We start from the raw sequence: 12,236 nt of genomic DNA on the forward strand, positions 1-12,236 counted from the left end.
CAAATTTCATTTGTTAAGTGTTTGCAACCAAGCAGCTCTTTCCTTTACAGACATGTTGATACAAACCTTAAAGCAGACCAAGGGACTGCCTGCAATCCATTCGTGTCACATAACAAATAGAAGAGCAAGTCCAATTCTAACAGAAGGAGCGTGTCTTGAAAAGTAACTTATCAAAAATGGAGATATAGAGAGGTGAAGTCAATTTATGTGATTGCTAAGCCCTGTTCTTCTCCTTTCAGTATTTTAAAAACCTCTAAATAGTCATTATTTCCTTTCCAATATTGATTTCATTCCACAAATTTTGATTTTTGTTTTCAGTCCAGTTTTTTCAACAGCTCATGCCTTGCATTTCACACGGTTAGCCCTCCTGATCTTTGTTTTTTTTTTTTTTTTTACCAGGAAGCATAACAGAAAACATAACCACAACCTGCAGTCTCTGGAAATAGCATATAATTATTGATAATTATAATTTTGGTTGAAGGTGTCAGCCAAGTGTAACATTTGCAATCTGGCAGTCACTGGACTTCTTTAATAACTGAAAATAGCAAGTTCATATATGTTACTCTTCAAAATATGGATGGGCAGAATTCCAGGGGAAAATTTTTAGGGTTTTGGAATTAGTGGCATTTTGTAATACAGAATACTGAATTGTCCATAAAACAACTAATTAAATCTAAAGGGTTATTCCCTTATATAATGACATGGTTTTAAAGAACATTCTTTATAAACTGAACTTATTATTTGCAGTAATATATGCTTGCTACTGTGTATAAAAAAAATTACTTCAAACTAGCTACACTTGTATCCTCAGACACATTTAATTCTGATGAGACAATATGCTTGCCAGCAGATCAAATCAAATGCTTTTACATGTGGCTCAAGGATTTACCCTAACCTACTATACATTGTGCCTTTGTTTTTATAAAAATAGTTAATGTGTCTAGACAGAGTATTACATGCTTCTGCAAAACTGTGTATGTTTAATACTTTATGCAGATGATTAAATTTCAGCTTCAGTATAGTAATGTACAGCACTTTGTTCTCTGGATTAGAACACCCAGTACCTTTTCAGTTAATTTAATTCCTCAGTTTTCCTCAAAGGAATCAGGAGCATGGCTGTGTTTACATAAACTGTCCAAATTCTAGTTTTGTTACAAATTAATGAAATTCCATTATCAGGCAAAGACAGGCCCGGCATGCTTTCATGATGGCTTCAAGCGCCAATTATCTGGGATTTTCCAGTAAACAACCTGAGTTTCAAGCTAAAACCAGGGTTGCCAGAAAAAGAATATTATCATGGGCTGGGGAAATCCCCCAGTAGAATTATCATCTTTGTCCAGGTAAGGTCTATCTAATGTTCCAAACGTTGTGCATGCTGCTGGACATAGTAGAATTCAGACAACACTTGCATGTGCCACCAGACCATGGACACTGCTTGTCTCAAATCTAGCCTCAAATGCAGGATTTCATCAAAAATCAGTGCCATGAAAAAGATGAACTTTTAAGACACACATACTCCCACCACTCCCCCAAAGCCTTAAATGTATATGTACTTCTATTTTTTATCCTCTGTCTAGAAGGATACATTCTAGACACAGAATAAAAATTAGAAAAATTACTCCCTTTACAAATTACATAAAGAAATCAAAAGACCTTTCCCAGTTGTCTGAAATAATTGTTTCAATGATTTTAATCCTTTCCTCTTCCCAGAAACCCTATAATCAAATCTAGAATTTGTTCTGTCAAAAAACCCACCTAATGTTTCCTTCTGGCCCTCAAGCAGCATGTGTTAGAGATGCTCCTTGAACCAAAGTTCTGTTCAGCCTCCTCCCTGAAGAAAGATGCAATTATTAAAGGCCTATCAAAACCATTTCTCATGAAAAAGGATGCATCTCAAGAACTTAACCCTCCACAAGGAAAACACAAACCTGTTCTTTATAACCAAACTGTGGGCACTGCAGGTCCAGATCAGACGTTGGAGAGTCTTCACCACTCAAGTTTGCCAAATGCTTTGCTGAGAAGTTTGAGGAAATCTTTGGTTTATGGTAAGCAGTTCTGGATGAGGGCCAAAGCACAGAAGTCTTATTTCATATTGTCAGCAGCTAACAGACTGATTCCTCCCCCAAACTCTCTGGAAACCACCTCCTCCTTCTGCTGCCTTTGCTTGCAAGCAGGATGATGCAGTCCCAAGACCAGGTACAGTAGCTTTCAGGTACCTTCTCTCTATAATCACTCCATGCTCTAGATATTATCCAGAAAATTATGGGACTAACTTGAAAATAAACAAGTTTATACAGATTTTAACGAAACAAACCTTTTAATATGTTTTTCAAGCCCTACAGTTTATATTCCCAAGTTTATGAAAAATATTCACTTTGTCCAGAAGCTCTCATTAGTATTGCTAGTCAATGTCATTTGTTTTCTCACAAGCAGCAATGTGAAATTTTGAGGAAAAAAAACTTCTGATTATTAGATCATAATAGTTGGGCACAGACTATTATTTAGATAATAAATCCCTTGCCCACAAAAATAAAAAATCCAAGGCTGGAACAGAAAGAAACTTTTCTAAAGCCACATCCTTATCTTAGAAATATTTATTAAGTCATCGTACTTTCACAACAATTTTCTCATTTGTCCCTCTGAAATGAACATCTGTGTCATTGCTTTGGCCTGATGAATGTTTGAGTCCAGGGTGATTTTCTTGGTCTATTTCTTGTTTTATTCTTAGTATATTACTTGTTATATTATCTATAATTATACCCCTTGTTTTTACATAAACCCTGTTTTTACATAAACATCTGCCTGACAAGTCTGCCTAGACTGCATTTTGAAAATAGCTAAATGAAATACAAGGAGAGTAATCAACCTGCCTGTAAAACCTATGGAGAGCTATGCATCAGGTAATGGCTCAAGTTACACTACACAAAAGCACAACAGAATATGGCAACATTAATGCCAACTTCCAGCTTCAAAAATGAACCACTGTGAGAAGTAAACTCTCCCTCCTAATTAGACCTCGACATTGTCCTCTCAGATTTACAGTCATTATTTTGCTTTGAATAAACACCACTATTTCTTACCTAGGCAAACTCCTTGGCTCTATTTCAATTATTTTTTCTAAATTTTAAAGAGCAGGAAACATTTGTTTTCCCTTGTCACATCCTGTCTTCTTTACATAGCATCACACAGTCCCCTTTGAAACGCCTGCTCTTACTGCAAGCCTGACATGCACAGTTCAATCAAAACATTTGCTATTGTCTTTTGCCAGCTACAAACAAATTTCTGCACAAACACTGAAAAGGTTTAAAGGTTTCGACAGCCATCTAAAGCCGAGCTAACACGACTGTCAAAGAAAGGCGGTGTCAAACTGCTCGGTTTCCCCACTACCACCCTGACTTAAAAAAGAAAAAGAAAGACAAAGCAATTCACTCATTCACACAGCAGAGCTCCTGGCAAGAGCTCACTGGCTATAAAACCACTGCTCTCACAAAATACTCGAAAGCAGAATAAGCACACGAACATTTAGAGATGAGTGTGAAAGGGTAACTTACATTATTTAGAAAGACAGTGGGAAAGGACTGCTGCAGTTTCTTCGTTATTTTACACTGCTGTCGGCAGAGCAGACAACCGAAAAAGTTCGCTTAAAGAAATCTCTCCTTGTAATTCTCTCTCTCCCAGTGCATTTACTCTGGAGTCTCTCAGCCTGTAGAGATCCGACAGTCAAAAGTTTATCCCCTTGTATTTCCGAATGATATGGCCGACTTTTCTTGGACACATACCAATGATGCAGTAAAAATAGACAAAAGTTGGGGGGGAGGGAAGAAGCAATCTAGCTTGAGCCTGAATCTTCTTAACTCAATGTTTTCTGTAAAAACTGCTCTTATATCAGAAGATCTCATTCCTACCCTAACTTGCAGGGCACTCAGTCATCCATCTGGTTTTCATAAACTGCAAATTACAGGCAAACCAGGGAACGTACACAGTCCAGTTTTAGCAGAACTCCCCAAGCACCAGCCTTACAAGTAACCTGAGGTACAAAGGCTTTGAAAATAAACAGCTGGCCCCATGCCGGGCTGGTCTCCCGTCTGCAGATGCCTGACTGCTCCCCCAGGCAGCGTCCAGCAGCCCGGAGCACCACCCACCGCTCAGGAGAGCGGCAGCCGGGTGCCCGCACTCCTCGCTGTGGAAACAAACCGACCTTGCAGCCCTCCCTCGCTCCCAGCACTAACAGCCTCGCTGGAAAGGGGCAGGAAAATCCAGTGCATTATATGAAATCGTTTAACAGTTTAGCAAGTCATTTAGAACAACCTGGTTTTTTATAAACAGGGAAGTGAATGCTGATCTCCTTACATCCTCTAAATGCTTCCAGGTGGGAAGCAAATCTAATGTGTTGGTAAGTTTTGTTTTGTTTTGTTTTCTTGGGTTTTTTTTCCTACTAAGGCAACTCAGAGCCAGTGGACAGTTGCTGAATAGGGAACTTCTAGGGTGGTTTAAGCCATTCATTACCAGAATGAACATTTTAACAAAAATAGCAGAAGCAAAGTTATGATATGCGCCCCATGAAAGTCCATGACTCAAAGCCCCCAAGTCACCCTCAGCTCCTATTTTCATCCATTTAAAGGTCTAGTGCCCTGATTACGTTCAAGTACCAAAGGTTTAAAGAGTCACCTATATTTTTGGATACTTCATGGCTTTTGTGTCAGGACTGTACAAGATTCTTTCCCCAATTAAAAAAAAAATCAAGAAAAAAATTTACGGTGGATAAAAAAAAGTTTTGCCAGTGCCTAAAGTTGTTGTTATCTGTATGTTCCTTAAAATAATAAGTTTTATTTAGTTGTTAGTTTTAGCAGAGGACTCTTTCAAGCTTTTCTACTGGGAATAATCTTACTCTGCTTGAACAATGAGACTCTCTGAAGAAGGCACTAAAGCATCCGTGAATCAGTACAGTGAGTCATTAACAAAATAAAAACACCATTGTAAACGCTCTGCCCAAAAGTCCTCAGCCTTGTCGCTTGCTAAGTTTTTTATCTTGGTACAATCAGAATTGTGCTGATTGTCTACTCATTTGTACCTGTATCCAAGACTGACACAACTGGACTGTTAAAGCCAAAAGCAGTTGAATTATTAAAAAAAAAAAAAATTAAAAATAAATAAAACAAGCAAACAACAAGAACAAAACACAACACCAAACCCAAAAAACAAGGCTTTCTAATCAGTAGAAGCAAAGGAAGAAATTAATATTTAATTTTTTTGTGTTTATTTTTGCCTGTGCTGTTACAATTCCTTCCAGTAGTCGTATAATCCTTTGAATAACTTCAGTCACATCAGGTAGAGAGCCCAAAGGTATTATATTCCTCCAGATTTTTGTGAAAAAAAGGCAGCTGTCCAGAAGAGTGAAATACAATCCAGTGATCCAGTGTGAAAGGCTACACATGAACTCAGCTGTATTGTCAGACACCAGGGCACCCCACACAAACAACAGGTCTATGAGAACAGATTCCATGTGCTCTATTGCTCAGCTGCTACCAGAGTTGGACAACTATGCCTACATTCCAGCTTTTTTCCTCTCTTCTGTTCTGTTCTCCTCTCAAGGTAGTAAGTAGCAAAATGCACAAAATGCACAGATGTCAGCGGAAGAAAATAATGGTATTTTTTGAAACAGTAATAAGCAGGGTTTGCTAACAGTTGAGCTATTCTCCCACTTAGTAAACAAGTGGACTGACTACCTCATGTTCTTACTGATATTTTCCATGATTCCAAAGAACCTGATCCTTGCAGAGCAGACTTACAGGTCTGGGCACAGAAATTATTTCATGGGCCACAGCAGAGTAGTCCTTCTGTGGTTTTCACACAGGTCTGTCCCCACTGTACAAGGACAAGCTGAATGACTGTTATCTTTGGAATAAGAACACCTTTTTTGGTGAGACATGGTATTAAAGAGAGGAGTAAGTGGAAATAACCACTTTCAGTTTGTGATGCTTTTGGCAACTGAGTGTTTCTTCCCTCAAAGGAGCAAATGTATTAATTCACACTGATCACTCAGGTGGTCTTCAATATACCTGTTCCCTCAAAAAAACAGTCCATTTACAAAGGTGGCTTTCACAAACAGCAATTCCTCAAGAAAACCTCAAGAAAACTCAAGATTCAAAAATAGTAGATTTTTGATGGTCTTCTTTTGATGATCAATTTTAAATGACCCTTCATTTTCCAGGCTTTAGGAACCATTCTTACTAACTTTTTTTTTTTTTTTTTTTTTTTTTTTTTTTTTTTTTTTTTTTTGTATTTTTCATTTCCTCATTTATCTCATCCCTATGCGGTAGCTGTATCCTACTGTCCTTACATAGCTCCTGCCTCCAGGCAGGCCAGCTGTGTGTCCCCTCACTGCTGCCTGGATCTAAGGCATCATGTGATGCTCACATTCTCCCACTTTGTCTCTGTGAATTTTGGGGCAGTCGAGCACCATGTTTCTATTGAGCGCAAGGATCTCAGCTTTCTGGAGAAATGGAGATGGAAGATATTCATCATTTTGATGGTGAGAAAATTTACTCTAGAAAGCTTCATCTAAGACTGCAACAAATAACAGATCAGATAGGAAAAACAACTTTCTAGGAGCAATTTGTCTTCTCAGAAAAATGGCAGCTTCCATTTAGGATATTTTCAATTATTTTCCATATAAATTTTTCACCAAGATCAATTATGTTAGCAGTATTAGTAGGACAAGAGTGGAGTAGGATCCAGCTTAGACACTGATTATGCTGATTAGGTATCTTTATATGTAGATGCTTGAAAGGTTTTTTCAAACGCCATTGCATGTTCCTTAAAGCAAGGGAAAAGTGTCCCTCCTCAGTCAGTGATGGACAGGTTGTGATGCACAGGAGGTGGCAGAATTTGTATCTCTCTTGGTATGAACTCTGCTCCCATCTAGTCCAGTGGTAGTATTGGAAGCACTGCGTTGCAAAGATGGAGTTGAAAGCAACATGGTTTTCAAGCAGTTCTTTTGCAGCTGAAATACTGAGAAAGTGACAAGTGAAAGGTCTTGGTTTGGTGGAGGATGCACCTTCCATTTAATTTGAATCTGTGAAATTATCTAAATGATAGAAGTTAAGAATGGTAGATTAAGAAGCCTGGGTCTCACCACAAGTATATGTTCACCTTTGATTTTAACACTAGACCACTTGGTGTAGGACTTTAAATATGTTTATGCAGATTTCTAGTTGGTCACAATTCAAGTTCTAGATGAGTCTTCTGACACAAACAAGCTGGCAGGCTTTGTGCCAACTGAAAAACCACAGGTCTGATAAACTGAGACAAAACTACCCCTGGAAGAGTTCAGAGTGAAGCTTTCAGTTCACTTCAGTTCACTGAAATAAAATAACATAGATTTTGGCACTGACTATAGATCATTTTTAAAAGACAAATTAGCTGTGAATCATTATGAATCATTTTATCACCAGTATTTTAAGGCCAGCACATGGAACAACTGCCTTGGGTCTGGGTTCAAATGCTAAACTTGTATTCAGTAGGTCTGGCCTCACGTATCTTATCATAGCACTTCAGCTTGGTGCCCAGTGACTTGAGTTCGGCAAAAGCCAGTCCCCCTCCAGAAACACAGACAATTTTTAGCTGATCTTCCAAAGAGATACCATATGATAATCCTTTGCTGCCTGCTCCAGTTCTTAGATGAGACTGGGGCTATTTCGGTGCTTTTGGTATTTTTTTTCCATGATGTATGTATTTTGCTTTATAATGTATCACTTCTCTTCCACAGAAAGAAAAAATGCAGCTCAGACAAAACCACAATGCATTATTAACCTTGATGTCATCGTTGGAGAAGCCCCACGGCTGCTTCTATTTTCACTACCGCCTGCAGTAGCCCCTGGCTGTCCCCAGAAAAGAAAAAAAAAAAAAAAAAAAAAAAAAAAAAAAAAAAAAAAAAAAAAAGGAGAATAAGCATAACTAAGCCACTTTTCCCATCAAGTCTCACTTACATCTGTGACTGCAGGGATCTGGGCATGCCTGGGGCACATGAGCTCATTCTGAGCACACTGGTGATGGAGACCCACACAGCCTTTACCCTTGTAAGTGAAATGAAATGATTATTCCTTTTTCCCACCTGGAAGTCCGCAGAACAGGAGTTAATGGCTGGATACTTCATATTTTTCAGGCAACAAGTCAGCAAACACTATGCAATGCATATGCCCCAGTGGTTTTCATGAGGGAAGGTCAAATATTAGAAGAACATAATTTCAAAAGACAAACATTAGACTGTTTTCAAAGGCCCCTGTTCCCGTCTGAGTGCTCCCTCACACTCCTGACCTCACACTGAGGTACTTTTTGGACTCCCCAGTGAACAGATACAGTTCACTGCCTGACGGAAAACTTCCCTGTGAAAAAATGCCTCTATTTTCTGCAACTCAAGAGAGGTGAATTAGCTCATAGATGTCCCCTGAGTGCTGCAGACATTATGGACTGGAGCAAGGAAAGGAAGACAACTGCAACCAAATGCACAAGCTTCCTATAAAAATATACCATGTAACAGCAGGTAAGCCCCACATTCCTCCTGACTATGATTCTCCTTCAAGGTCTTCAGTGACACTTTTGTGGCAACCACATCCCTTAAATATGGGCATCTGCTCAATTTGTGTCAGGCTCACACTTCTGCTCTGCACTGCTCTGAATCACAGTTTGCTACTCTGAGAAATTAACCATCAGCCCTGGCTCCTGTAAAATTGTACTCAGTACTACTGTTTTTCACAAACTTTCATTCATGTAAGCTTCCTTTCAAAAGCAAGTATCCAGGAAACACTGATGTAAGACATTTTCATATGTCTGCATTCATGAAAAGTTCTGAACCAAAAGTAATGTGTCCAAATCCCTCTTTTTGTTTGAAAACATCATTCATCCAAGAATCAGAAAGGTTATCATGCGACTGGTAACACAAAGAAATGAGCACATGAAGAATCACAGCAAACAGTTCAAAAGCAGCTCTGGGCCTGAAGCAGTTGGTTCACAAGATATTTGTTGAATACTGGACACTTTGTTTGCCAAAAAAATAGGGCTACATTTTCAATAGAAAAAAAAAAAAAGCTTATATATTTCTTTCTTTCTCTGACCTTGCCTGGAGCTACCCCCCTTTACAGCACACAAAAAACTAGTATGTGCCTGGTTTACGCTGGACCTGTCCTACTTTTCTGCCTTCAAATACAATAGAGGAAAAAGAAAGTATGTTGAGACCTTTGCACTGAAGAACCTGAGACTCCAGGGGAGAACAAAGAGTCCCCTGTCTCTCAGACTGCAAACACTGGGCTGTAGTGATGAAGACAGAGTGTAGGAAGAGAATACAGCAAGGAGCAAAGAGCTCTGGGGAAGCTCTTAGGGACTGAGAGGCAGGGAGTACAAGCATCTTAAATGGCACGGGACACAGAGGTTTAGGAGGGTGGGACATGGGAGGCTGGGGAAAAAAGGTGCCTCTAGGATAGGAAAAGAGCCATGGCAGAAATATGAAGAGGCTGTGAACTTTGTAAGTGAGCTAAGAGGCAAGCATGACAGGGAAAAGCTACATGCCCTCCCTACACAGGCATGAGCTGGAGACTCGGATAAGGATGAGGGGCCTGAAACCAGAAGACTGTGCAAGCCAGAGTGAAAGGCTGACAGGCTTGAAGCTGAGCAGAGCTTTGGGGCAGGTAGGGAACAAGACTTTCTCTACTGAAACTATCCTTATCTCTATACCTGTATGCATATAAAAGATGCTGTCCCTGCTCCATCCACATGCATCCTCTCTTTTGCAGCCAGAGCCACATTAGCCCTGGCTCACATTTTCCCATCTGTGTACTGGAATGTGACAGTGTAACATTTTCCATAGCCAGTATGATCCAAAGAAATGTTTTGATGTAGCTCTGGATCCCAAAGTGTATATGCGTGTTAAGCATAGATTTCAAAATGATAGAAAAGAGTGGGTATCAGGAGAAAATTACTGGGAAAATAGAGAGAAGAAGACATTTCTTTAGACAGATGGTCTCATGAAGGCAATGTCTGAAAAGTGCTGAAAATTCAGCCACTGCAGTGCTGGAGTTGATATTAACCTCATCAAATACTTATTAACTTGCTCTTACACATTCAAAAACTAATTGAAATGAAGGCCAAAGGTATCACATTAAAGTTAAGCATTCCAATCAGAAGCAGAAATTAAACCACACATATGGGAAAAGATTGTCATTCTCACATTCCCATTCAGTCCTTAAGAAACCAGCCTCTCTACTGCCTTCAGCAAGAGTTTTGCCAGAGTAAGGCCTGCAGAATTCCATGCCAGGATATTAGTATAAAAAATGCTAACTTTTGACAGTACATTAGAGGATTACATTAGGAAGCATTAGGTAAAGTGTCAACCAAAGATGCTGCATAAGAAGAAAGATGTCAAGAAGAAAACAAGCCATGGTATGATTTCATTTCGTGAGAGAAACTGCAGTGCACTCCTTGAATGTTAACAGATACAATGCTTCTCAGTTTCACATGCTGTGAACGAGCAGTGATAAGAGGAAAAGGCTGATGACAGCCATGATAATTTTTTTAGACAGCAGCAACAATGAAGAACACAGCAAGCTACCCTCTTAATTAGGGACATTTTATGCTACAAGCTAAAATTGCTGCTTTCTTAGACATTTAGGCAACTACACGGGCAAAAAGAAGGAAACTGAAGTATTCTTAATAAACAGAAAGCTTCTTCATGGATGAAGAAACCATGGCATCTATAATATTTCCTGCCTACTTGAGCACATACTGGGATATAATTTGCTTTCTGGGCTGGAGAGAGGTGAGCTAGAGAGAGAAATGAGCCATCTGGGGGCTACAATTAATATACCAGTCCTGTATGTACCCTAAAAGAGTTGTTTGCACGACTGTGCCTTTTGCACACTATCAAAGCAAAGCAGCCTGTTCTGAAAGCCAGTAATTCCAGGAAGAAGAAAGTTTAGGGCTTACCAATGGAATCCAAGAAAACATCTTCCCAGCATGAGAGCAAAGCATAGTGCAAGTGCTGGAATGCCACTGAAGGTTGTTTCTTTCAGCATTGCTGGCTAGCACAGAGGCCAGATATGTCACACAGGAAGGAGATAAGTCAAAGGAACCAGTGGAAACTGGTAGATACTGATGATTTAAAGACAGCACCCTGAAGACACCTTAGCCCCTGCCATTCACTCTCTGTCACAGGCAAGGAAGGTAGGAAGTAAACCCTTTTTTCTCTGTCTGGACACAAGCTTTCCATTTTATTTCAGGCAGGCCACACTACAGAATGAGACCTGTGGCAAATACCTGGTTGAGAGACTTCCTCTATCCTCCCAGGGTGAATTTTGCACATATACCCTGCCTGGCAATCCTTTTCTTTCCTAAGAGCAGCACGTTCTCCAGGTAACACCACCAAAATAAAATGCACCCATTAGAGGAAGACCCTCTGCTCTTAATGTTCAAGTGAGATCTGAGTACTACAGCCCTGCTGCTTTTTTAATAGAAAAGGCTGCATGCCTAGCATTTTTCATGTTTTTAGAACCAACCAGCATGTTCCACTTTAGTGGCAACACCATCCCTTACCTAGCATCTAATACTTAGGAAAAGGGATCTGGAGGAGAAAAATAAAACAAAACAAAACAACACCACAATAAAAGAAGTTTCATAGGCATGGGTGAAAACTGAGGATATCAGTCAGAGGGTTCAGATTTAAGAGAGAGGACAACTTACCCAAGGAGGCTGAGGAGGCAAATCTCAGCCTTTATCCCTAGGGAGACCTGAGTTCTGATCACTGGTGATGTAAAATCATCAGTGATTTTACAAGGAAGTCTATCCAAACCTGACAGAAGGCTGCCATTGCTTCTTTCAGACCTCCAGACTTTTTTTTTGCTGTTACCTGACAGTTCAGTCTCCTGACCAGACTCAAGCAGCTGATGGGAGAGAGACACATGGAATATTTCACTCACAGGCTCTCCCTTATCTCAACCTTAATTGACGTGTGTCAAGCATATAGGACAAATCAGCAGAGCACCTGCTAATAACAAATCCTGAGGCAAAAAGTACCCTTAAAGCCTTCTGCTTTCACTAATAATTCAAATGCCCAGTGTCATGAATTAAAGCTCCAGTAAGTCAAAATTCTTAGCAATCTAGAGAGTTGTTCCTTCCCAAGATACTGATCCATTTTGGGAGCTGGTCTGACATTCCCAAGGGAAGTGTAGGGGAAATACAGTGGATCT

At 39.7% G+C, this 12,236-nt stretch overlaps 1 protein-coding gene across 11 annotated transcripts in view; it reads right to left on the reverse strand.

Moving 5' to 3' along the window:
* Positions 1-12,236, reverse strand: part of TRIM2 (tripartite motif containing 2) — a 120,036-nt gene that overhangs the window by 62,374 nt on the left and 45,426 nt on the right. The window contains exons 1-4 of one of the 11 annotated variants that reach the window (XM_066186114.1): positions 4,199-4,277; positions 3,552-3,703; positions 1,929-2,055; positions 1,756-1,831 (exon numbers count right to left, since the gene is read on the reverse strand). The exons of 8 other annotated variants lie outside the window; for them this stretch is intronic. The gene's annotated coding sequence lies outside the window, so the exon portion shown is untranslated. Of the gene's footprint in view, positions 1-1,755; positions 2,056-3,551; positions 3,704-4,198; positions 4,278-12,236 lie in introns of those variants that run through there. 2 more of the 11 variants (XM_066186112.1, XM_066186111.1) reach the window with 2 other exon arrangements.

Source organism: Chamaea fasciata, unplaced genomic scaffold, assembly GCF_029207755.1.
Source record: "Chamaea fasciata isolate MVZ Bird 193981 ecotype frontalis unplaced genomic scaffold, bChaFas1.0.hap1 SCAF_6, whole genome shotgun sequence".
NCBI classification, from domain to species: domain Eukaryota; kingdom Metazoa; phylum Chordata; class Aves; order Passeriformes; family Sylviidae; genus Chamaea; species Chamaea fasciata.